Below are 26,584 nucleotides of genomic sequence, written 5' to 3'. Positions count from 1 at the left end.
CTATCTTGCACTGGCAGAGGACAGCAAAAAGGAGTGGGATCGGTGGTGAGATACCCCTCAAATTGGGGGCCAGTATGGGAAAGGCCAGAACCCAACCCGGGAGAGGAGACCTGATTGCGAGGCGCGAGGCAGAGTGGCAGAGCTCAATAAATAACTTGAGGCCAGTGGAGGCTAGAGAAGGGGGGTTTTCTGCTCAAGGTGGGGGCGTGGAACTTTCTAGTTGTCGCTGAGGGGGCGGGGCAACCTGGGCAGTCATTCCCTCAGCCCCTCCCTACCTCCTCTCGGCGCAGTCCTCGCCCCAGGCTCAGTGCGGGGGCGACCACCCGAGGGACCAGCGCTCCGCTTGGGAGTCGCCCGGTGGACTCATGGCTGAAGCCCCGGGCAGGGGGCCAGGCTTGCGGCTCCCAAAGCCCCGGACGAGGATGCCATGGAAGCCGCGGGGTGTGAAGGGCGCTTGGTGGGAACCGCCGCACTGGAAGCCAGGTGAACAGAGCTGGACGGACCCCTGTGGGAGGTCAGGGCTAGGCTTGCAACTCGCTGGGAGCCTTGGCGCTGCCCTCTGGCTAGGCAGAACTCCAGACCCCCTCGCCTCCGAATCTTTGGTTCCAGTCCCGCTTTCATCTATTTAGTTCTGCGTCTGTTTGTCTGAATCCCATCCCCGGCTGGCACTCTCCTTTTTTCAGACCTTGCGTCCCCGCGCTCCTGCTTTCTTCTAATTCTTAGGCAGTTCTTGCTGTTTCTCAAGGTGCCCCCATCCTTTTATCCCAGCTGTCCATCGGGCTGCGTCCCTACCTGCCTCTCTCCCTCTGCCTTTATCCGCTACTCCAAAAAGAGCAACATTTTAGTTGTTAACACATAGTAGGGATTTAATGAATTGTATGTCCCTTATCACTAGTCCTCCAGCACTTTCTTTGTCCCCGCCACTGGCGTCACACTTCCACCATCCTGTCTGTCTTCCTGTCCCACTATATGTCTGACTTGCTTATGTTTTGACTTCATCCCTTCATCCCTCTGTGCTTCTATCCCTCTTTTTGTCTCTGGGTCCTTGGGTCTCACTACCTAGCCAGTAGCTCCACACAGTCCCTGTCACTCCAGGGGACCCTTACTGCCTCACTCTGTCCCCTAGTTGCATGACGTGGGCCAGCCACGCTGGCAGCACCTTGATTGCCTAAAAGCTCCATCCCAAGGCCTGTTTCCACTCCAGCGGGTCTCCCAGTCTACCTGGCACTTTGTCTTTTAAAAAATTGAAAAAAGTACATATTTTTCTGAGCTGTAAAAAAAATCTCCAGGCTCTGCTGCTTCCTTTTCCCCCAGTAAGTTCTCCCTTGCTCCTGCCCAAATGGCAGGGAGGAAATAGCAAACTGGGTTGGCTTTCTCAACACGGGTTTGTCATGGAACATGAACACTCTTGAAGGACAGGGCCCGCAGAAATCCTTAGAGAAGACTCTCTGATTGTACATATGTGGAGCCCAAGGCCCAGAGAGGGCAAGACTCTCAGCCAGGTCACACAGCTCCTCAGTGGTAAAAGGAGGGTAGAAGCCAGAGTTGCAGTGTCCTGGGCCCTGATCCAAGAGCCTTGATGGGGCCCAGGAGCCACTTTCCTAGTGTTTCCTGTGGGGTCTGTTGATCCAGAGATACCAAGTGTGCAACGTGGGGGCCTTGCTGTCCCCTCTCTCCCTGTCCTCTGGGACCTGATCTGGCTGCCTACTTGCCTGGGTTGGGTATTCTTTATCTGGGCACCACTGTTGCCCTTCCAGTGGTGTCGGAGCTCCATAAGGCAGAGACCCTGGCTGTTGGACCTACCTGCCTTGTTTTCTCCTCCTGCCCACCCCACCCCAATGCCTGGGTGCCCACGTTGACTGATGCATTGATACATTTGTACAGGGAATATATATATTGTCTCTATGGGAATACACATATTCCTTCAGCCAGGAATGCCTGGCTGAAGATCAGCTCAGAATTTTTATTTAGTGAGCATGCGTGTTTGTGTGTTGAGGGGGTGTGGAGGGGGTGGCTATGCTTGGAGAAGAGCACATTGAGAGGGGCTTCAAGAGCTCAGAGCCTTAGATGAGTGGCCCTTGAGCATCACCATACATCCTATGCCTTCTCTGATGTCACCCACAGGCTTCTGCAGGCTATTCTTCAGGGGAAATAGACAGGGTGGGTGGCCCAGGGATCGTTCTGTCTGCTTGAATTGAGAATACCAAGCCCTAGAGGCTGGTAATCACAGGGTTGGACTGGGCCAGACTCTGGGCAGGCCTGTGAAAGTGAATCCCCCCTCCCCCACCAGCCACCCTCCAACTTCATGGACACCATATCTGGTTGCAGCATGATGTCAGACCACAGTGGGTTGATGGAACAGCCTGTTGGGTAGGAAGGAAGAGCCCACTCATCCTCCTCCATTTCCTCCTCATCCTTTCTGTTTTGTCCCAGGAGCTGCTTCCCTTGAGGGACAAGTGGATAGGTCCCTGACAAGGGCAGGATCCTGAGCTCTGTTCAGAGGCCGTGGGTGTCCATTGCTTCCAGGTGAGCTGGAGGCAGTGCTGGAGGCAGGGATCAGGTCTCTAGACTTCTGGGCTCGTTTGGCCCCAGCATCTGCCCTGCCTCTTTCTCTGCCTTTTACCTCAGCCTTCTCCTCCTTCCTTTTTCTCACTTTTCTCAACTTTTCCTCCTCATCCTCAGAGGACTCTTACACCCCCAAGTACTTCCAGTCCTCTGCAAAAGCTCCAGAGATGTTGGGTTTCTGGGATCCTCACCCCCTCCACAGGAACGAACACACAGAGAAGCTCACAGAAGCAGAGAATGTTATGGAAAGAAGGTCCCCGGGGCATCTGGGTGGCTCAGCTGGTTAAGCATCTGACTGTCAATTTTGCTCAGGTCACCATCTCAGGGGTGTGAGATTGAGCCCCTCATTGGGCTCTAGACCCTCTGCCCCTCCCCCTGCCCTTCCCTCCCCCTCTCTCTCTCAAAAAAAGAAAAGAAAAGAAAGAAAGCACCCGAGAAACCAGGACCCAGCTCTGTTTTTCCAGATGAGGAAACTGAGCCTGGCCAGGAAGGAGTGAGCTCAAGGGCTGAAACTAAGTCAGGCAGAGGGGAATGTTGTTGAGGGGGCACCGGGAGGGTTCCTCTGGTCTCAGCTGCTTGTGGGTGTGCCTGAGGATGGAGTGGGGCAGGGAGAAAGCTTCGTGTTAGAAGTTGACTTGCTTTCACTCATCTCGCTGCACGATGACTATCCTCTGAAGGGCAGGAATGAGGTGGGGGGGTGGGGTGGGAGTGGACATCCTGCTCTGGGTATCTGTGGCAGGTTCACCAAGGGCTTAGCCCCTCTATTTGTTGGAGAGGAGGCAGGCAGACCTCCCTGAGGGAATGGAGGGGTGTTCCATTTGCTTGCAGCAGAAAACCTCTGGCCTCTTTGAGACTGGCCAGTAAAGCCAAGTCAGGGGCCCATCCTGAATGTGAAATGGTGCCTACCACACTGTCATGGCTCAGTTGGGTTTGTTGTGTGGATGCTGGGGGCTGGCTTTCTAGCTGCTGTCCCTTTGCCTAGTATCTGTTGGAATGATGCGGGCAGGCTCTTGGGTGTCTGGGGAATAGTGGGAGGCAGAGACTGAGGGGGCCTGGGTTCTCCCTTTCCAGCTGCTTAGTCCAAGTGCTTGGAGGTTCATCATGAGCTGCCCCATACATTCCTTTCAATAGTTCCAGGAGGCAGGTGAGAGGGAATAAATGCATCTGAGTCCTAGCTTGGAGCTGGGGGGAGGGGATGCTCTGAGAGAGTAAGCTATCCCTGAAACTCCCCTGGCCTATGCCTGGCTTAGCCAGTACTCCAGCTTTCCTCACAGCCAGCCCAGGGCTCCCAGCCCAGCACGGAGCTCCCCCTTTCAGGGTACTCTCCGGTGTGGGGTGGGCACAGCCATAGTGATGTCCTGGGCTGTGGGCTGAGAGGTGGTCTTTGTGCTCCTCCCAGGACTTAGCTCCATCCCCACTCCCACTTAGCACAGTGGAGTTCCTGTTACCCCTCACCTTTTCAAGACCCTCCCACTACCAATCCCTTTCTTCCTACATTGGCACTACTCTGGCTGCCCGTCTTGGTGCAAACGCCCCTGCCTTGGCATGGCATTTTTTTTTTTTTTAATGAGCTGTAACTGTCTCATGTTGTGGGGATCTGAGCAGTAGCCCCCTTTCATGAAGCTGGGCGGGGCCCCCAAGACTTTGAAGAGCAGGCCTTTACCGTCCCAGGCTTGACTGGAGGCCTTTCAGACCTCAGACTGGAGGTCTGAAGAAATATGTGTGCAGGTGTGAGGGCATCCGTGGTCCTGTGCTGCCCGGGGCTGGTCCAAGTGTAATTCATTTCCCCCTCATGGTTCCTACCTGCCTTCTTTCTTCTCAGGTGGGTTCCCTGGGAATTATTTGCTGCTGCTGCTGCTGCTGCTGCTGCTGCTGCTGCTACTTTAGCTCCATGGGAAAAGGTAGTGGAAGCACCTGTTTAATCACCCTCAGCCGTTCCAGAGTGGAGCTACGGGTCTGCCTGCCACAGTCTGAAGGATCTCCATTCCTAGGCAGTAAGGGCTCTAGGGGCCATTAGAAGTCCAGATAGACACTTATTGGAACCCGTGTGTCTTGGAGTGTGGCTCACAGTCACGGCGTCTGGAGTTTCTCTCTGCCACCTCCTAGAAGAAATGAGCTGGTTGGCCTTGGAAAAAAGCTGAGCTGCCCAACACCTTGCTTGGCCGTCCCTTCACCTGCCACCACCCTTTACAGCCCACCCTCACATCCATTGTCTTAATTTTGCCTGATAGGGGTTATGCTCTATCCTCATTTTACAGGTGAAAATCCTGACGGTTGGAGTGGCACAATGACTTCCCCTCCTTGACACAGCCAGAAAGTGGTAGAACTGGGAGTAGTATCCAGCACTTTCTCTTTATTGCTTAGTACCTCTGTCACTGTATCTAACACTTAGGAGCACTTACTATGAGCTAGCCACCATTCTAAGTACGATTTAGCCCAGAGGATCCGCTTAACAGCCATATAAAGTCCGGACTGTGATTATCAGCCACACTTTACAGGTGAGGAAACTGAGACAAAGAAAGGTGGAATATAATTTGCTTGAGGTCACATGGCTAATGAGTAGCAGAGTTGGGCTTTGGGCTTTGTGCTTGGGCTGTCTGGCTCCAGATTCCATCATACGGCTCTTTGTATGACACAACTGGGCTTGGATAGTGATAGAGGGAAGCCCCATGTCTAGGGCGTGGAAATGCATACATGCACCCCAAGGCTTTTCTACCTGCCCTCAGTCTGCCCTCATGCACTCTACATTTCCCTGCTTAATGGCTGAGCTGGCATCCAAGGTAGCAACAGCAGCAGCAGCATCACCCTAAGATATCCAGGCAGTAGTGGGGGCTTGTGGGAAAATGGACACCTGGGACCTAAAGGCTCCAGTTATCACCAGAGCCATTCAAGATGCAACCCAGGAGACTGCGAAGAGGTACCATTGCCTCCTCTGTACCAGGCCCCATTACTGTATATCAGCTCCACACAAGACTCTGACTTAGGTCAGGGCCTGGGGGTAGATCAGAGAGCAAGGATTAAAGGCAACGAGCTATCTCCTTCTGAAGAGACTGAGTTCTTGCCTTTCTAAAGCTCATGGGTTAAGAGAAAGAGATCAAGAAAGACCCAAAGAAATAGCCTAGATATTTCTTGGCTATTTTATTTTATTTTATTATTATTATTTTTTTGCTTGGTCATTTTAAAATGTCACAGTGTGCATGGAAAATATGAGAATTGTAGATTTTCCTGACTATTGTGTTCACTTAGTCATTCAAAAGATGTTTTTATTGAGTACCTACTCTATGCCAGGCACTGTGAAGTTCTTGTTCCACTTATTTATAGCAATTGCTATAAATGTATTTTTACTTCTGTAGTTTTTCCTTTTTTAATTGTCTGGTTTGATTACTTTTTTTTAAGACACTACTGGGTGTCTCAGAATCCATCATCTCTGAGTCACTTAAATATATCTACTAAAAGGTGGTTGGGGTTTGGCCGTTATTTATGTGATTGCAATTTCTTCATGGTTGGTTGTCCCTCGACTATCTTCCAACATTACTGAGAAACTACTGTGGACACTGCTTGGTGCTATGTGGTGGATGGAATTGGCTCTGACATGGCTTCCTCCCCATAGGGAAGCTATAAAGATACTGCAGGACCCACGCTTTTTATAGCCTTTTTGCATTTTTCAGAAGCAAGATAAGTTTGGCCCCAACTCAGGACCTTAGGGATGTTCACAAATATAACAGCCCAGCCTCAGGAAGGAGGTCATCTACCTTCCCACCCATTACAGACGTTCCTGACTCTGGGTAGGATTTTGTTTCCATAAGTGAGTTCTGGAGTCTCATCTACAGGTCTCATCTACATCCCAGACCCACAGGGACCTGACTCATCTTGAACAAAGTGCCAGCTCCCATCTTGCCATTGAGAGGAAAGAAGGGGTGCACCCTGGGTGTAGCCTTGCTTCAGCATTTCTCCTCTGATTCTCATCAGGGCCACTAGGGAAGGAAGGTGGGAGAATTCCAATTTGTCTGAAGACCAAGACAGGAGGGGGGACACTTGCGGCTATGCCTGTCTTTGCCATTGCCTGGGTGACCTTAACAAAGTTGTTGTCCTAATAAACATGAATTTTTGCTCTCATCTGTGTTGGGTACTCTAGCAAAGAAATTAGATGGATGTGGCCCCTGCTTTCCAGGAACTTCAGCTTCATTTCTCCCGTCTGTTAGGTATGGAGAAAATAACCCATGGATCTGATGGGTTAGCTTGAGTGAGTCATGTCTTCTCAGTTTCTGTATCTGTAAATGTGGAGGAGGGCAGCTGGATGGCACATTGTCTTGAGTACTCCCAGTCCCCACTAATAGGAGTCCTCAATTCGACAATAAAGTCATGGTTGTGAACTTGTAACCCTCGTGAGGAAAGACAAGAGAGAAATCAAATCTTAACACTATTTCTCATAGAATTTAAATCAGCTTTCTGATGTCACACTCTTGGGAGCCCTCGCCTGTCATGATTAACGCATATGCCCCAAGTTGTCTATGCATTTCTCCCCGGAGGTAGAGTTTGGACTTGAGGCGGGGGTGGGGGGGTGGGGGGTGGGGGGGGGGTAGGCGGGAAGTTGCAGAATGCTGGGGCCTGAGCAAGGTGGGAATGGCAACTTCCTGCTCAAGTATTCAATGTCCAAGTTTCCCTCTTGGTTGTCCCTACTAATCGGAGATCTCACTGAAGTCTTCGGAATGCCCCATAAATTACCCGCAGCAAGCCACTGAACCTTGACGTGCACAGGCACATGTATTTAAATTCCCCAGACCGTGCCAGGCACATTCAGAGCCTAATAAATAGTCTGTGCGCCTGGCCAGCCACTCGCTCCTTCACCCTCCGTTGCTAGCTCCGGCTGTGACTTCTCCCCGCCTACCCCCCTTCCCACCAGCGGTGTGACCTGAGGAAGAGGCAGCGGCGCGGTTATTGGAGGAGCTGGAAGGCAGCGCCCCGCCCACCACAATTTGGGCGACTTTCTGGGGAGTCCGGTGGGCCGGACTGCGCCCTCATTGGTAGAGGGGCCCGTAGGTGGGCGGGGCGTCCCTACCGCCCAACTTGCCGTCGTTCCCTCCCAACCCGAGCCGAAAGTGGCCTCTGGTTGACAACAGCTAAGCAGCCGCTGCAGCTGCTCCTCTGGCTGGCACCATTACCCCCGCCCGACCCCAGGCTCCGCGCGTGCCCCAGCCGGGAGCAGTCCTTCGTGCACTCACTTCCTGCCCACTGGCCGCTGTGTCAGGGTCTCGAACCCCAAGTGGTGGACGCGGCCTCCAGGTAGGAGTTGGGGTGAAGTCAGGCAAAAATCCGGACCCACGGGGCCTCCCTGGGCCCCCAGGCCCGGCCTAGTCCCGGGAGCGCTCTGGCCCGCCCCCGCTCTTAGCGGTTCGGCGAGGCAGCGCACTCAGGAGACACAGAGGAAGCAAGCCGAGCCACTTTCGCCCCCCGGGATTTGGGGTCGGAGTCGCCGAAATTGGGGGACCCCCTGAGCCCTCTGGCAGCGCTTCTCCCCATGGAAGCCCCGCCAGTCGGGTGGTAGAAGGAGACTTTTCCCCGTTATCCCGGGGCCTGGCCGGAGTCTGGAGCCCTAGCTCTGGGGCTTTGGAAGGGGACTTGAACAGGGCAGGGGTGGCGGCCCTTCGGGCTCTTTGCCACCTCGCCTACCCTTTTCCTTCCTCTGCTTTTGAGGGCATTTCCAGGAATCCCCGGTAGGGCCCTGTGGGCTTTCCCCTTGGCCATTGTCCTCCCTTCTGAGAAACGCTCATACTTTCCTGGTATTAAGGTGGCTGTGGGGGATCAAGTGAAAACCTTTGGATAAGTCACATCTTTCACGGCTCCGTGGCCCCATGAAGTCCCAAGTGGGTTTGGATTATGGAAGCTCTGAGGAAAGGCTTCCTTTTAGTGGAAGTTTTTGGGATTTCCAAATTAGGTAGTCTGGGGTTCTCTCCATTTCTCTTCTCCCAAGACTCTTTGTAGTGGAGCACTGAATTAGGACTCAGGAATCTGGGGTTCAGCCACTAATTCATGTGACCTTAGGTGAGTCATGCTACTTCTGCGGGCCAAAGTGTTTTCAACAGCGCTCAACCTGAGGTCATGGGCTGGATTTCAGTATCTAAAGGGCCAGTGTTTTCCATGACATTTTGACTTGTCCCACAGGTCCAAGCTCCTCACTGGTATAGGTAGGTAAAAGGTTGTCTTGGAGATGCTTGGGGCGACAGGAACTATACAGATGGAAAGCTTTGTGGTGATTGTGCAGGCAAACCAGCAGGCAAACCAGCAGGAAGGGTGAGTAGGACAGCAGCCAGATTCAAGGTGAGGAGGAATGGGGCCAACTCAGAGCCTGGGACCCCAGAGGTTGGGCTGGAAAAGCCTGGCTTTCTCTGTCCCCCTTGGAGCCCCGAGGTCTGCCCACCTAGGAGGAGAGGGTGTGAGTCACACCCAGGGCTATTTTCAAACCCTGACTCCTACTGTGAGACCTGTTCCCGCCCCCACTCTGAGGGTTGCTCTCTCCACCCACCATCTTTTCTTATTGCTCTCTGAATTTTCCCCTCATTTCCATCTGCCTGGAATAAAGGAGAGACAATTTCTATCTGGGGGTGGAAAGGCAGACAGCCCAAGGGCATAGAGAAAGAGGCATGGCTGCAAGTGGTTTATGAATGGAAGATGGAGCAAGTGGGTAAGAGTGTGATGGGAATGATGGTGTTGGGGTTTGGGGTTTTTTTTACCCTAAAGCTGTAGCTACTGTATCACTGGGCATTCTGGGTTTGGAGATCATTTCCGGGATTTGATGTCCAATTTTGTTCCCGATTTGGGGTTTGGCATTTCTGCTCCCTGGACCTCTGTCATTAGGGCTAGTAAACACCACATGGACAGAATCCCGTTTGCCCTCTTCGCTGGCCTTATGTCCACCTCTTAAGCAACTCTTTGAGAGGAATGCTCAACCTCCCTGTGCATCTGCAGCTCCCCTCCCCCACCAGGAGAGGAGACAGGGTTGAGAGATAGCTGGAGGTGCTTAGAGCAAGAAGAGGAGCAGAAGGTGCACAAAGGGGCTGTGTATCTTGTGTGAGTGCTGGAGAGTCGGGCATGAGTTGAGCAGGGTGGATGGAAGAGCCTTCTTAATTAAAGCACACCTCGGGAGTTTGAGCATAGGAGCAAAGAGAGTGCCACGAAGAGGCCTGAACTTTGACCTTCTCTGCCTTCTTGAAGTTTTAAAGTTCCACCCTTAGGACTAGGGATTGGAGAGGGAGCAGAGTGCCCCTGGATCCAGCTACAGGGATACCAGCAGCAACACAAAAGCTAGAAGGTTCCACGGGAGCAGAGGATGGTTTCTATAATCTGGATGCTGTTGCAGCTGCTGGTGCCTTTCTGCTAGGACACTCTTGGAGTTCACTGTTCTGGAATGTTCAGGTTCAGTGGATGGCAGGCTTAAGAAATGCAGACTGTGCCCTCACTTTTTTGGAGAAGGTGGGGCAAGCGGTCTTTGGCTGGAAGAAGGAATTGCCTCTAGCTTGAATAAAAGAGAACTTTTTCTTTGGACTCTAAGTTTGGGTAAGATTGAGTGTCTTGGCCCTGGGCCCAGGCGCTGGGGAGGCCATTATCAGATAAAATAGAGATAAATGATCTAAAAAATCCAAGGGCTCTAGGATGGGAAGTGTGAGCTCCCCCACTCTGCAGCCCTAAACAAAGTAGTGGAGAATAGGCCTGGGCACATAATTGTTGGTGTCAACTGTGTACTAAGGCTCTCTTCCTCTGTGACCCATGGCCTTGGTTCGTGTGTATGGGAGGAGAGGGGTACTCATCCCAGAATCGGTCCGTTGAAGATCTGAAATGCTGTGTTTGTGTGTGAGTCTTCTCTTGCCCAGCCCTCTACTTTGGGAACTCACATGTCACTGACTGCTGTCCCTGTTTACCCCCAACCCTCAGGGTGCTGGTATGGGTAACTGGACGTTAAGTTCCTCAGGAATCCAGGGTGGTGTGGGGCAAAGCACAAGGGACTGAAAGCCGGACATATGGGAGGTTTAAATCTGGGCCCTGCTGCTCCATTTGTGACTTCCCCGGCTCTTGGTTTCTCCCCACTGTTTCCACTTCATTGGATTAGATGAGAGGATCCATGGCTAAGTGCTTTGTAAACTACCAAAGACCATACAAATTATTAGTCATTAAGTTCAGGCTTGGCTAGGTCTTGGAGGACACAGAGTGTAACCCCCACCTTCAGGGAATTGACCATCTAGTTTGGGCGTTAGTGGCATGAATCATGCGTGGCAAACGAAGCCTTTACCTCAGTGAGGACTTTTCAAAAAAATATATTATGAAGGCTTTCAAACATATATAAAAATAGAGGAAATTAGTGTAGTAAGAGCCCATTAGCCCATGGGTATAATCCTGCCTATTAATACCTCCATCTGCTTCACCTTCTTTCTTGTAATTTTGAAACAAATCCCAGGCATCTTATCAATTTATCTATAAATAGTGCAATATATAGATCTCTAAAGATAAGGCTTCCAAAAAAAAAAAAAAAAAAGCTACTGTACCATTAGCACATCCAGAACAGCCCCTTAATATCATCAGATATCCTGACAGTGTTCATCTTTCCAGCTGTCTAGGAGGGCTGTTTTGCCTGGGGAGGCCTGACTAGAGAGCCTGCTTGTTGCTTTTGACTGAGGGGAAGGTGACTGACAGAGGCGAAGCAGTGACATTTGAGCTGAACCTTTGAAGAGAGGCCTAGGCAAAGTTAGAGCTGGAGCAATTAGGGAGTCCTGGCCCCTCATTTTATAGCACTAGCCCCAGTCCCTGGGACTGCCACTCCCGGGGCTGACTTGGGGAAGCTTCTTGTGGAAACTTTGTGCCTTGCTCCTCTAGCAGTTAATGGGGTAAACTTTAGCAGTAAATGGGGTGAACTTTCCTACTTGCCTCCCCAGTTCCAGGGCCACCCAGGACCTTGAGGTCAGCAGGCCTGGGAGAATTCCTGGGAGGCTCCTCTCCTCCTGGCCCCTCCCCTGACCCCCGAGGCCACTTTGGAGCAAAACAGGATGCATTCAGGATGAGCGTCTTTCCCAGCTTGTCATCTAATCACCAAGACCCAGCTTGGAGCTTCCTCTCTCATTCATGATAAAAACCTCACTGTCTCGGTTTTCCCTCCACCTCAGTGAGGGTGTGCTGACTTCCTCCACATCCGGGCCAGCCCTCCTCCACCCTCCTGTGGAGCTGAGGCAGAGGCCCTCCCTCACCCAGGCCTCTTTTCTGACTGCTCCAGAGCAGGCTGTGAGAGGGCCGGGAGACCCCATGAGCACTCTCCCTGGCTGCAGCCTTCTGCTCTTGGGCCGTCCTTGGGAAAGGAGTGGCTCCTTTCCAACAAGCCTGGGGTCCTGCCACTGCCTGGTTAATGATTGAGCCACATAATAACCACCTTGAAAAGTCACCTCTGGGGTATGGCCATTAACCAACTCCCTGTCCACCCCAGGCCTTAAGGGGGATCCCCTCTTAACACTCACCTCCCTCAAGGGGACACTAACAAACATTCCTTCACGGGAACTTCCCGGGGCCAATAAAACTTCTGGCCCGTTTTTGCTTGGACAAACAAGTTCATTTGGGTGGTTATTGAGAGGGTCAGGGAATTGATAGGGATTCGGATGGGCAGTGGGGTAAGGGGGGTCTTTAGGCATGAGTCAGAAGGGTCTGGGGGTCTTTCCAGGAGTCCCTCACCCCCTCAGGTCAATTTGAAAGAGCGAGAAATTCCCACGCAAAGGATCTGCCGTTAGTGGGGCTGTGTGCATGTCTGTTTTCAGTCCAGCTGTGGGTCCCTCCTCCACACTAGGCAGGGACATGAGCCATCAGTCATGCTGCTGCTGCTCCTGCTGTAAGGCTGAGGCCTCCATGGTAGAAGAGGAGACCTCCCTCCAAGAGCCAGCATCTTGAACGAACAGTGGGAATTGGGAAGGGTCAGGTTGGGTCCCCTTTGGAAAGCTCTGGACCCCAAGCAGTTTTCTGCAGTTTCAGTGAGAAGAGACAGAACCAGCATTTAGGGAACCATGGGGGCCTCCTACAAGTCAGGAAGCTTGCCCTCTGGTTGTGCCTCTCTGTAGCTACCACAGCACGAGTGACTGTTACTTTCTCTGGGACTCAGTTTTCACAGGTGGTGTGCGCTCAGTGGTCTCTCAGGTTCCATTCCAGCTGTAATATTATGCATTCCCAGGTAAAATGTTTTGCTTGTCCACAAGGCAAAGGTCAGTTGGCTTTAAATTCTGCCAGGCCTGGTTACTACATTGTGCCAGTTGGCTGGTCAGTTTGAGCTGACCAGGCCTTGAACTGCCACAGCTCGGGTTTTGCTTGAGCGTGGGCTTTTGTGCAGTTGCTCTCCAGTCCCCTCCCCGTGTGTGTGTGTGTGTGTGTGTGTGTGTGTGTGTGTGTGTCCGTCCCAAGGGGCTACCCTCTGACCCATTCAGCTACAGGTTAATGAGTGACCTGCTGGCCCTGGTTAGCAGCTGAAGGTGCTCCTGGGATCCCAGGTTTCTGAGGGAAGCGGCTCAGGGCTTAGCCAGCCCCACCCACCTTTATGCTTTCTCCCACAATACCCCAGAGGTAGGGAGCCAACCTAGCTCTGGGGAGAAGGGTCTTTAGAGGACACTGGGTCCAACTCTCCTTACGAACCTAGATCTTCCCACCAGGGATTTGTGCAGCTCTTGTGCCCCCATCTTCAGTACCTGGGAGCTCAAGGTTTCAAAGCAATTGCTTTCATTCCTGGAATGTCCAAAAGCATTTGCTTATGTCGAACTGCACACCATATCCCTGTGGCTTCTACAACCCTGGATCCCAGCTCTGCCTACTGGGACCATCTAGCCAGGGGCCGTTCTCTCTGACTTTCAGAGGTCTGAGGACGGAACCCAAGTCCCCTCGCTTCTTCTGTAGGCCAAATAGCTTCAGTTCCTCCAAAGACTTCTCAAGGGACCTGGGACCAGTCCTCTTCCCAGCCTCATTACTGTCTTCTGCACGTGCTACTGTTCGTGGCCCTGGGAATGGGAAATGGGGCTCTGGAAGCCCCTCACTCTCCTCTGTTTATTTCTAGTCTGAACTTTTTTTTAAAGATTTTATATATTTATTTGAGAGAGAGAGGGAGAACACAGGCACGGGGAGCAGCAGACAAAGGGAGAGGGAGAAGCAGACTCCCCACTGAGCAAGGAGCCAGATGTGGGACTGGATCCCAGGACCCTGGGATCATGACCTGAGCCAAAGGCAGATGCTTAACAACTGAGCCACCCAGGAGCCCCTAGTCTGAACTTTCCTACAAGACTTCTCCATTATCTTTTTCTGGTAGCTCCAGCAGTTGCCTTCTGAACCCCCAGGGTCCTGGATCCAAACCGCTCCTGCAGCTCTCTGATTTGTTTGTCGGTTAGGTGTGGCTGACCTTCTTGCTGGTGCCCTCATAGCAGAAGGCAAGCCTGGTGAGAGGAGGTGCTCACTTCTGATGAGCTGACTGCAGTGTATTCTGTGCGGCCTGTCAGTGTATCCTGTTTTCCTGACACTTACTTTCTTCCCTTGAGCTGGTGGAGGTCGGGGGGAAGGGGGTGTTTTGAGGAGCATCAAAGCCGGAAATGAGCATGAGCCATGCCCACACTGGGGCGTAGAAGGGTGAATCAGATGGGGAGAAACACCAACTCAGCCATTCCTCCTCTGCAGTTGATGATGAAGACCACGAAGAGTATTCCTGTTTCCATTTCCAAGGTACTTTCACTTCTACAATTCCACCCTTTTCTCAGAGCGGCCCTGGTAAGAGAAGCAGTGTGATCATCGCAGGTGCCCACCTGGAGCCCAGATGGGGGACAGGCTTGGTGTCTGAGGAGGGAGGATTCAGAGCCCAGGTCTCCTGATGCTCAGCCCTCAATACTTCCCCCAAACCACACCCGACAGCTGGGGCTGACTCCGCCGCTTCCTCACCACAGAGGAACCTCTGCCCAGGCTGAAACTCTGTTCCCATGGTGGAGGGAGCAATCTCCAGGGGAGGTGGCCAAGGATTTCCTGTCTTTTATCTGGGCTGGCCAAAGGCTGGCCTGTCAAAGGTGTGAGACACGCACTCACAGCCAGCTTTTCTGCTCCAGGCCAAGGTCACGTCAGGCTGGGGCTATGAGCAGGCAGCTTGGGAAGTGCTTCGCCACAGACCTCTGCCCTGAGCAGCCCTCACCTGAGCAAGGCCTTCTAAATGGCAAAACCAAGAGGGGCTTGTGGGAAAGGGGCCAGAATGGAGATGAAGTGAAAGGCATGCAGAGCTGTACATCCAGAGTTTGGGCAGGAAAGTGTGTCATGGTGGGGAGCAGGGGCTCTGGGATAAACAGCACTGGGTGACTTTGGGCCAATCACTTAACCTCTGGGAGCCTCCATTTTGTCATCTGTAAAATGGAGCTATAGGTACCTACCTCATGGGGTTGTTGAGTTGTAAATCCAATAATATGAACAGGATTTTCATTATTGTTGTTGTTCAGTGGCACTTTCTGCCACCTTATCTCTTTGCTGTTTTTCACTTACCTGGGGCTGTGCTGCACCCAAACATGTGGCCCCCGAGGCCATAGGTCTTCTCTGGGCTTCTCTGTCCCTCAGATTCCACTTCCTCACAAAAAACATTCCTGGGCCACACTCACCTGTAGGGAGGGATCCTTTTGGCCTCCTCAAGTGAGGAGTGACATTTATGATCACGCTAACAACAATAATAATAGTAAACTCTTCTAAATTCTTGACACCTTTGAACTTAATTAGCTCCCATGGTAATTCTGTAAGGTAGGTACTGCTATCCTCCTCCACATTTTACATATGAAGAAGTAGACAGGGAGAGGCTAAAAGAAGAACGGACTCAAGGTCACATGGCTAGGGAATGATGGAACTGGAATCAGGACCCAGGCAGGCTGAGTCTACCACCCACACCCTTAGCAACGGTGCCATGCCTCTCCTTCTCCCTTTTTGGGGTGGCCAGCCAGGAGGCTAGAGCTCCAGCTTGGGTCTCCCTTCTACCCCTGACTGCTTATTTTACCCACCAGTGATCAGTCTTTCCTGGGCAGACAGTCACTATGTCCTTGCCTGCCCCCTCCCCAGCAAGGCAGACAGATGAGGGGAGAGAAAATCAAAGGGCTGGATATCAAGGCTCTAAGCAGAGCTGCACAGTGGGGGCGGGTATACAGGAGGAAGCTGGGGAGGTGGTTCTGACAGCGGCAGGCCTGCCTGATTAGCACCTTCCAGGACTAAGGGTGGAGGACAGGGTGCTGGGTGGCATCAGGGAAAAGAGACACTATAATGAGCTCTCCTGACAACCAGAGTTCATTATTTAGAAGGTGTGGTTGGTTAGGGGCAGGTGGGAGGCTGGCTGAATTAACTTGCTTGACCCCTCCAGCTGGTGTGGCCCATGCTGGTATTGGGCATGTGGAAGGGTAAGCTTTTGTCTAGAAGCTCTACCCTCCCCACAACGTTCCCACCTCAGGGCCCTTGGGGGGCTACAGACTTCCTTCCCATAGGCTGTACCAGCTGTCAGCTCCATCGCTTTAGAGCTCATTCTCTGTGATCTTGCCTCCAAATAGAGGCCAGAGAGTGCTTCAGAGGATAGCCCACCTTAGCATCTGCTTCCCTGGGAAGTATGGGCCTGATAGCAGCTCTGGCCCGGTACTCCAGGAGAGTTTGGCTTTTGTTCAGTTTCAGACCTTGGTGCCTAGCACGGGGCCTGGCACCGGGTAGGAGTGGATTTGGAGGGGAAAGCCTAGGGAGACAACACAGAAACAGATCAACAGGTTGGTTGTGGGCATTTAGGTACGCTCCTGGTCCTCGTCCATAGTCCAGTGGAAGCCACTTGACCTCCTCTAGCCTCAGTTTTCCCATTTGTGCAGTAGGTCTGCTTCGGACAGGGCTGTCATGGGGACCACAAGAGATGTGGGATGGTCAGGTGTTTTCTCCACTGATGGGAAGTTACTTCAGGCTAAGGGCTCATACTGCACAACTCCTGGCCTATGTTTCTTGTGTCCAGAGCCAAGGCAACTTCTATTTAATGAGTATTCTAACTTGGTGGACTTGGAGGACTCTGGATCTAGACTGCCTGGATTTGCACCTTGACCCACCACTTCCTAGTTGCTGATTTAGGGCAAGTTACTCAATATCCCCGGGCCTTAGTTTTCTCATCTGTCAAATAGAAACCCCCCGCAGGGTTGTTGTCAAGATTCAGTGAAATAAACCATATAAGAAGTACCTATGCCGGGGACCCAACAATGACTTGGAACCCTTTGCTTGTTGTTATTATCTCATTTTATACTTGCAAAAACCTCCTGTCGTCAGGGATATAATCATGTCACTATTTTACAGCTAAGGACACCGAAGCCCAGAGAAGCTAAGTCTTGCCCAATGGGATCTGTGTAAAGTTCTTAGCTTGGGGCTTGGCATATATTAAGTGCTCAGTAAATATTAGTGTTTAATCTTAATTATTGTTAATAATGATATTCGGTATCCTAAGTATTATTATTAGTAAGGAACACAACAACAGCTAAGAAGTAGCAGAGCCAAGACTAAAAGCCACAGTCACTAGCCTGTTAGTCTTACAACTGCACCCGAAAACCTCTATTTCTAGATATTACACAGTTATTAGGTTGCCATTTAGATTCTCCTTCCCTTCACCCCAGGTGGCCTAAGCATGCACATGGCCACCCCCTGCCCACAAAGCTAAGCAGCCCCCCCCTCCTTTCTGCCCAGAATCACAGCCCTCCCTTTGGCTGCAGAGCTCAGGGGAGGCTTGTATCCATTGGCTTCTAGAGGGGGAACAGACCCCGTGAAGAGGCTACTTCTCTCGGGCCCATTTTCTTTCTGTAAGAGACAATTTTTTTTTTTCTGGATCTCAGGGTGGGGCCAGGCTCCTTCAAGGCATTTCCTGCCTGGGAGTTTATATTTGACCTCAGCAAAAGGAAAAGGAAGTAGGCAAGGCGGGTGGGATGTAGAAGTGGAGACACAGGGTCAAGATGGGTGAGCGCCAGGACTTTGCAGGCCAAGAGAGGAAGCAGGAGACGGTGCATGTCCCTTGCCCTGTGGGCTTGGGAGCCCTCACAGGAGCTTGGGATGGAAGAGCTGAGGGTTCCTTGGGGCCAGAATGCCTTTGCCCCTAGGCAGAGATTATTTTCACTTCTTACACCTCTGGGCCTTGGTTCTTGGCCCTGTGGTTTCTGCCCTGGGGCAAGGTGTTCTGCTGGTCATCTAGTTGGCTGAGTTGCAAGCCGTGTCTCCTCAGTTCTGTGTCTTTGCTGTAGTGATACCAGAGGAATGGGTGGAGGCAGAGGCCCGCACACTGTTTAGTTGGAAAGCAGGACTTCCTGTCTAGGTGTTGCCAGAACATTCTGTAGCCCTTACCACAATGCAGTGGGGATACTGAGACTGATAGGACCCAGTGTCGTGGGACTCCAGTTGAATGGGGCAGACAGTCTCATGTGCAGCTGAGAAGGTAATGGAAATGCGTAGGGGGTGGAGGTCACTTAATTTAAGTGACCCGTTAGTTGGTAGGGGATTAGTGAGAGGTCAGGGAAGATCTCATGGGACGTTTGACGTCCATCTTGATGAATACTGGGAGTTTGCAGCTTCGAGTCAGGCTGGGTCTAGGGTGCTGAAGGCCTCATGTGCCAGGTGGAAAGCAGTCTGGTTGTTGCCCTGGGCTGTGGGCAGTGGGGAGCCTGCAAGGCAGAGTAGGAGAGTGGCCAGGTCAGAACTGGGCTCTTGTAAGAAGAAGATGGCAGGACAACCTATTGAAAGGAGAGACTAGAGGCTGGGAACTTGGAGGCTTAAGTGATCCAGGCATGCCAACCTAGAGCACAATCAGGCGTGGGAAACCATGACCACTTGATGGAAAAGTCGGTAGAACTTAGTGACTAAATACACGAGTTGAGAGAGGACAGACTTATGAAAACACCTGTCCTTTCTTGTAACCATGACCTTGTCAGAGCACTCGGGACTGGGTTGGGGGCAGGATTCCCTGAGGGCAAGAAAGCTAATGGAGTGACTGCCCCTGAGCAGGTGGCAGCTTTGACCTTCACTGCCATAGGAAAGCCCTGGGCTGGGTCAGAATGTCCACGGCCTGCTTTAACCCTGCTGTACCCAGTGACAGCCTGGGAGACCACAGACTGGACTCTGGTCTCAAACTTTTAAGCAGCCCCAGGAGGCCAGAGGCCTGGTTTTGGTCCCAGGCCCCTCCTGTGCCTCCCTTACTTAAAGCTGTACACCAGATCTCAGACTACAGCTCCGTTGGGGAGAGGGGCGCAGTTGGGGATTTCTTGTATAACTTGCATGTTTTTAAAAACTCTCAACTCAAACTGCCACCTGTCCCTGGCTGACCTGAGCCTGCCTGCAAGGGATCAGCTGTGTCCGCAGACAAGGGACCTCCACTGAATCATGCATCCAGTCTTTGCCTCATCCCTCAGGACATCTTCAAGGTGTGGGTGCCTCAGGCCCCCAGGTAAGGTGGAGGCTGACCTTGGGGTCACAGTTCAGGACTGGAGTCAGCCTTTCTTTCATTGTGGGGATTGTCCTGGAGCCAATATATTTCTAGACATTGCCAAAGGTCCCCCAGGGCATAACATTGTCCCTGGGTGAGACTCCCTGAGGTCCTGTGGCTTTGGTGCAGACGTGGAGCATTAAGGAGAGAGGGGTATTTGAACGGAGAGCTGCACGTGTCAAACTGCCACTAGTCAGCTGGAAGATGCAGTGGATTCACCATGCTGCCACCCAGCCGCACGGTACTGTCCCTTCCTGGGCTGTGTGTGTCAGTGGTGCTGCAGTTCTGTTGGGGAGACTCCCTTGCATGGGCTTGGGAGCTTGGTATCCAGCTGCAGCTCTGGCTAAGATTGACACAGCATCCCAACAGGTGCAGCAGGGGCCCCGTGTCCTGCCTGCGACCTAACAGGCTTGAGGCCAGCCAGTGGCTAGCACAGCCAAGCTGGCTGCTTAAAATCCAGCAGCCTTTCCTGTGCCCCTACCTCCTGTGGGGTTTGGGATGTGGGATGAGAGCTATTTTGGTCTTGCCCCTTTCCCTCCCTTTGCCCCCCTCGCCCATGAGAATCAAGTAAGTACTGTCATTCCTGCTATGAGCAGCAGTAGCGGGGAGACGAGTGTACCCAGTGTCCCGCGGGACAGGGTACTGCAGACCCCCCCCCCCGAATGTCCCATTCAAGGTCAGGAAGCGAAGTCTTGGCAGTCTAAAAGTCATGACAGCTGTTAGTATGAGCCCTTGTGAGAGTTCCTCTCCCTCTGTCCCTCGGTGGGTGGGGGATAGCCAGACAGTCACCTGTTGCGGCATTTGTGCAAATTTGAATGGAGCCCCACCTCTGAGGGATCCAGGGCTCAAGGCTGGGTGGGCACCCTTCTTGTGGCCTAGGCTCCTTAGCTTATATCCTTACAGGAGGGTGAAATGAGCTGCTAATAAGCATTTGAGGTCAAGCGAGATCCAAGCCCCCTGCCAGAAAGACAACATCTCTTCCTTAGACAGGATCCCTTTCTGGGAGTAAAGGTGGGCAAAGGAGGAGGGCTTTGCAACTCCCAAGAGAAATGAGCCAAAAAGCGGTTTGCCAAGACCTAGCATTTCCCAACTATAGTAATGGGGCCGGGGGGGGCGGTTGTGGTGGGGGGCTTCTGCCTACCTGGAATACCAGCTTGACCTTACAAAGTCCACCTCGGAAACTTGGGTTGTCACTCAGACAGCGGCATCCCAGGTCTTTCTCTACTCCCTCAGAATGCTGGCTTTTCCTCCTGTGCTCACTAAAGTTGGGAGAGACCATGCTGATCCCAGAACTGGTTTGGAAGACACTCGTCCTACAGTGAGGGCCAATGAAGGAGATGTTTTTCCAAACAGAAAGCAAAGTAAGGTAAAGGAAATCAGCACATTTGCTGAAAGTTTCCTTATGGAGTATGACAGCTAACTGTTTGATTAAATTACCTTCACAGACACCCACAGACTCACCCTCCCCTGTCCCACCACACGCGTTCGTATTACCACTCATTGCTCTCTTGCTCCTTGTCTGGGGCCTGGAGAGAATGTGGACCAGTGATTAGAATGGGCCTGAGTCTGGCCTCTGGCTAGAATCTTTCCAGAGACCTATGCTGTGGCTTTTTGGTTGACTGTGTTTGTTCAGGGCAGTGGTGCTCTGTCTTGCCTGCACTCAAGAATCATGTGGAAAACTCTCAAAAACAAATGAAAACTTTCCCAGAGAGTCTAATTTAATTGGTAATGACTGAGGCCCAGACATGGGAATTTCTTTTTTAAGATTTTATTTAGTTATTTATTTGATAGACAGAGACCACAAGTAGTCAGAGAGGCAGGCAGAGAGAGAGGAGGAAGCAGGCTCCCCGCTGAGCGGAGAGCCCAATGCGGGGCTCGATCCCAGGACCCCGAGACCACGACCTGAGCCGAAGGCAGAGGCTTTAACCCACCGAGCCACCCAGGTGCCCCAGACATGGGAATTTTTAAAAAGAGTTTATATATTTATTTGAGAGAGAGAGAGAGAGAGAGAGAGAGAGGGCACACACACACATGCACATGCATGTGCTTGTGAGCATGAGTGGTGGGGAGGGGCAGAGGGAGAAGCAGACTCCCCACTGATCAGGGAATCCCAACGATGATGATGGTGATGGCGTCACCACTGCCCGGGATCATGCCCTGAGCCTAACTGAGGGAGCCACCCAACCAACCCCCAGGTCCTGGAATTTTTAAAAACTCTCAGATTATAATGTGTGGTCTGAGATGAGAGGTTACTATTTTGGTGGTAACAAGGATCCTGTTGACTGGGGCCTCTGTGACATCCACCCATTGCTTGTCCTGGGTCCTGAGTCTTACCTGGTACCTATGCCTGGAGCTGGGTTTTGGGTCGGGAAAGAGTAGGCAGAAGTGGGGTCTGAGCAGCTCTCTCACAGCCCACTGAGTGACCACAAAGTGGAAGGACTCAAGTCCCCTGAGTGTGGCATGAAGAGGGTGGGGTTGGTGATATTGGCTGGGTGAGGCCCAACCTCCCTCAACTTAGTTGGCAATTGCTTTTTCTTCCCCTCCTAGCTCATGCTCACTTTTTTACAAGTAGGACAAATTCTGAACTGAGGCTCACCGACTGTGAATGTGTGCATACCAAGGTCAAGGAGTCTTTTTTTAAGTTTTTATTTAAATTCCACTTAGTTACCATACAAGGTAATAATAGTTTTTGTGGGGGCAAGTTCAAGTAGTCTTAACAAAAATTGTGCTCTCTAATGATAACTTTCATACAGCCACTTTTAAAACCAGGCAAAACCTGACCCATTCCATGCAATAACCATGGAGGTAGGCAGGAAAGCTTTTGGTCATCACTACCTAGTTCAAAATCCAAAGCTTAGGGAAGGAAGCAAGTTGGCTTAAGTGACTTAGGCAGCGAGTAGGGGAGCTGGCTTGATGGGAAAAAGCTCTTTCTTCAAGTCACTTATCTATCATCTTGGAGCATGATTGCATTTCCTCCGTGGGAGATGTTGCTCGCCCTTTCCTGAGTGCGTAAGCTACCCTTGTTCATGCAGCATTTCTTGGGAACAGAAATGCTTTTCTCCTCATTCTGTCTTTCTCAAAATAGAAGAGAGCTCTGTGCTAAGAGGCTCCTGGTACATGGCCTGTGTAAGTGTAGGTGTAGATCCTGTCATTGACCTCTAAAACCTTCTCCTGCTGTTCAGCCATTTTTCTTTGACACTCCCTCCAGGAAACCTGTGGGCATGGCCTTGAGACCTGATTTGACTCTGGAGCTTTTGAGTATGCCCCTTGCTCTGATTCTTATGTCTCAGATCACCTGGGACCATCCCCAGGTTGAGAGTCTGAGCCTAAATCTCTGTGGAATCCAGCTTGTGCCAGCCGAGTGCCATTCCTGACCTGTCCCAGCACATCATCTTAGCCTTGGCCAGAGCACAGCCTGCAGAATATAGCAGTTGAAAACTGCTCAAATCTGTACATCTGGACACAGAAGCAGGACAAGGGGACACAGACATTCCTTCATCACTCGCCTCGGCCTGCCCGGTGTCACTCTCCCCGCCAGGCACAGAAGGCAATTCTGAGTTTAGAACACCTCAGGGGAGTGGACTCTGCTGGGGGTGAGTGGTCACTTCCGGTCCCAGCCTGGGCAGGCTGGGGCGGGTGGGAGGAGTGAACGCAAAGTACTTTAGCTCAGTCCTTAATCACCAAGACATATGTCTCTGACTGCTTCATCTGGGAGGGAGCCTCAGGGCCTCCCAGACCTCCGCGAGGTGGTGTAATGCTGGGAGGCAGTGTCCCTGACATCCTGTTGGGTAATAACCCATTACATTCTCCAGATTCCTGCCAGGGAGTACTTGCTGGGGATTCAGTCCATAGCCCTGCTTCAAACTCCTTGGCTCCTTTGTCTTTTGGAGCTATTGTGGCCTCTTTGAAACATCTGCCTCCTAACTAACCTCACTTCCCAGAGCCATTTGGCTGTAATTTTGACAGTAATGTGGATGCAGCCACTTTACAGACCCAAAAGGAAATGCCATCTGGGCTTCTTTCTTCTGTTTGTCCTTTTTCCTTCAGACCCTTCATTTAGTGGCAAGTGTTTATACTATGCATCGGGGGTTTTGGTTATTGTTTTTTTTTCTCCCTCTTTAGTATTTTACTTAATGCTCTCAGTAGCTTTTCCAAGTAGACTCTATTACCTCCATTTTACAGAGGGGGAAACTGAGTCTTACAGAGGTTAAATAACTTGCCCGAAGTCAGAGTGCTCATGACTGGTAGCACCAGGATTTCAATTCAGTCTTGTAACTGTACTCAATCAGAAGGGTGGAAAATTTGAGGGGACATGGAGTTGGTTCCTTTGAGTGTAAGCCCTTGGTTTACCTGGCATTTGAGGGCAGGTGGTGTAACTCCATGGAAAAGAGAACTGGACAGGAAATGAAAAGATCAGGGTTGTACATGAACAGATATTTCTCCAAAGAAAAATCCGGATGGCCAGCAGGTGCATGAAACGATGCTCATCATCACTTACCATCAGGGAAATGCAAACCGAAACTGTAAGGAGATACCATGTCACACCTGCCAGGATGGCTAAAATCAACAACACAAGAAACGCCGGTTGTTGGTGAGGATGTGGAGAAAGGGGAACCCTCTTGCACTGTCGGTGGGAAAGCAAACTGGTGCAGCCACTCTCGAAAACAGTGTGGAGGTTCCTCAAGAGTTAAAAAGAGAACTACCCTATGACCCAGCAATCACACTACTGGGTATTTACCCAACGGGTACAAAAACACTAGATGAAAAAGGATACATGCAACCCTATGTCTGTAGCAGGATTATTTACAATAGGGAAGCTATGGAAGCGATCCAAGTGTGATGAATGGATAAAGAAGATATGGTGTGTGTGTATACACACACACACACACACACACACACACAGTGGAATACTACCTAGCCATAAATGAGAATGAAATCTTGCCATTTGCAACAACATCGATGGAGCTAGGGGGCTTATGCTAAGCGAAATAAGTCAGAGAAAGACAATTTAAGAAACAAAACAAATGAGCAAAGGGAAAAAGAGCAAGCAAGCTAGAAACAGACTCTCAACCATAAGAACAAACTGATGGTTACTGGAGGGGAGGTGGCTGGGGGGATGGCTGTAATCAGTAATGGCAATTAAGGAGGGCACTTGTAATGAGCACTGGGTGATGCATGGAAGTATTGAATCGTCGTATTGTACACTTGAAACTAAAATAACACTGTATGTTAAGTAATGAATTTAAATAAAAAGAAGGGGCACCTGGGTGGCTCAGTGGGCTAAGCCTTTGCCTTCGGCTCAGGTCATGGTCTCAGGGTCCTGGGATTGAGCCCCGCATTGGGCTCTCTGCTCAGCGGGAAGCCTGCTTCCCCCTCCCCCTCTTCCTGCCTCTCTGCCTACTTGTGATATCTCTTTCTCTCTCACTCTCTCTCTCTCTGTCAAATAAGTACATAAATAATCTTTGAAAAAAAAAGAAAAGATGAAGGTTATAGTCTTAACTGTGACACATAAATAACTGTGAGAGTTAGAAAAGCCCCTTGGGCTTCAATATACCCCATACTATAGCTTTTTTAAAGTGCTGATTTGGGGGCATCTGGAGGGCTCAGTCAGTTAAGCATCTGCCTTCAGCTCAGGTCCTGATCCCAGCATCCTGGGATCACGCTCCACATCAGGCTCCCTGCTTAGTGGGGAGTCCACTTCTCCCTCTCCTCTGCCTGCTGCTCTGCTCTCTCTCTAGCTCTCTCAAATAAATAAATAAAATCTTTAAAAAAAAGTGTTGATTTGGAGAATCTCACCACAGAGCAATTAAATCAGCCTCTGAGGATGGGGACCCAGGAAATTGGTATTTTTTAAAGCTTCCTAGCTGATTGTAATGTGCATCCAAGGGTGAGAATCCTTGAGCTAGGTAATATAGGCCAGTGCTTCTCAGACTTTAATGTGCATGCAGATCAACTCAGGATCTAGTTAAATAAATGTCAATTCTGATTCGGTAGGTCTGGGACTCTGCATTTCTAACCAGGTTCCCAGCGATACTGATGGCTGCTGGTCCAGGGATCACACGTAGAATAGCAGGAGGCTTGAGGGCTCTAGGTAGCAGTGAAAGAACTTGGTGCCCACTCGTGTGACCTTGTTTCCTTCCCAACAACCCTGGCTAGAGCCACTGCCTAACACGAGAGGAACAGGCAGCTCGCCACTCTCCTGTGGGCTCTGCCTCCATGGCTTGGGTAGATGGTGCAGGTATTTGAGATGTACACTTAATTATTGCACTCTCCCACCTCCTTCAGGCTTAGGAAGGAGCCCAGGAGTCACGGACAGGCTGGTGCTTCTCTCCTTCCTTTTGCTCTTTGTTCTGCCGCTAACCACAAAGGACTGAGTGGACTTTGAAGGTGTGTCCTTGCCATGCAGGCCTATCCCTGGGGTTGATGGCTCTGCCTGGGGTGGCCATCCCATACACGTGGTCCATTAGGGGTGACTGTTTCCTTCTGTGCCTGCCTTTCTGGAAACTCCTAGCAGATCCCTCCTTCGGGACCTTCTCTTTGTCCTGATGATGGGATAGCAGAGCTGGCTGCTGGCAGGGACTCTGAGGATGGATAAGGGCCTTCTCCTGGGGCTGTGGTAGGATCAGAAGACAGGGAGGTGGTTATCGCAACTGGCTCAGCTGTCCTTACAGCAAAACCATGTCCCTGAAATGCTTCCTGGGCTGAGGCAAAGTCCCTTCCAGCAGCTCTTAGCACAGTTCTCACAGACTGCCTCTTGTCTAGAGACCTGAGTCCTCTCCCAGGCCTGCATTGCCCCCTGCCAGAGGGTCTGGGGGACTGTTGGCTGAGCTCTGTGGGAACAAATGCCTTCCAGGACCTCTCGGAAGTCCTGATGACCCTTAGATCTTTGTCATAGGTTAGAAGGTTGCAGTAACAAAAAACACGTGCATGTGCACAGTTTCGGGTGCATACACAGACTGAGGGGCCTGTCCATGTCCATGTACAGGAGCGCCATCCCACATTGATCTTCATGGATCATGGACCTGAGCAGACTTGGCTGCAGCTGTGAGCAGAGGGAGATGCTGGGGGTGGCCCTCACTCTAGGAAACGCACAGATGTTCATCCCCATCCCCCACCATCATCACAGATGAGCATCCCCATGTTCATCCCTGCACTCCTGTTTGCCCTCAAAGCTGTCAGGGGCTCCAGAGCCTTCTCCCCTCCCCCCTCAAATCCCCATCAGTGTGTGACCCTTGAGAAGCCTGTTGTTTTTTCTAACCAGCTTCCACCTTTCTGCCCTCTTCCCTCTCTTGGCTCCCCACCTGGCATTCTCTCAAGTACTGTTTTGTCTTTTAACTTCCCGGTCCCAGCTGCTAGGGCCTCATCCTGGATTTCCCTGCAGGAAAGCCCTGGAAAGCAAGAGCTATCCCAGTCTCAGAGAAACCTCACCAGTCTCCTTGGAGTCCCCTGGTCGTGGGCGCTAAGGACCAGGGCTTTGCTGGTGGTGTTCAGCCCACCCGACCTCCTTTAGTCCAGGTG

The 26,584-nt window shown here is 51.5% G+C and overlaps 1 protein-coding gene across 2 annotated transcripts in view; it reads left to right on the top strand.

Annotated features, from left to right (window-relative positions):
* The first annotated feature begins 465 nt into the window (after window positions 1-465).
* The window catches only part of STARD8 (StAR related lipid transfer domain containing 8), a 40,268-nt gene continuing 14,149 nt past the window's right edge, over window positions 466-26,584 (top strand). Inside the window, exon 1 of one of the 2 annotated variants that reach the window (XM_032845581.1) lies at window positions 466-483. The gene's annotated coding sequence lies outside the window, so the exon portion shown is untranslated. Of the gene's footprint in view, window positions 484-7,679; window positions 7,849-26,584 lie in introns of those variants that run through there. The other variant, XM_032845582.1, reaches the window with a different exon arrangement.

This window comes from Lontra canadensis, unplaced genomic scaffold, assembly GCF_010015895.1.
Source record: "Lontra canadensis isolate GAN:19392208 unplaced genomic scaffold, GSC_riverotter_1.0 scaffold166, whole genome shotgun sequence".
NCBI classification, from domain to species: domain Eukaryota; kingdom Metazoa; phylum Chordata; class Mammalia; order Carnivora; family Mustelidae; genus Lontra; species Lontra canadensis.
The sequence above is the reverse complement of the archived record's forward strand: the minus strand, read 5'-3'. Positions and strand labels throughout refer to the sequence as shown.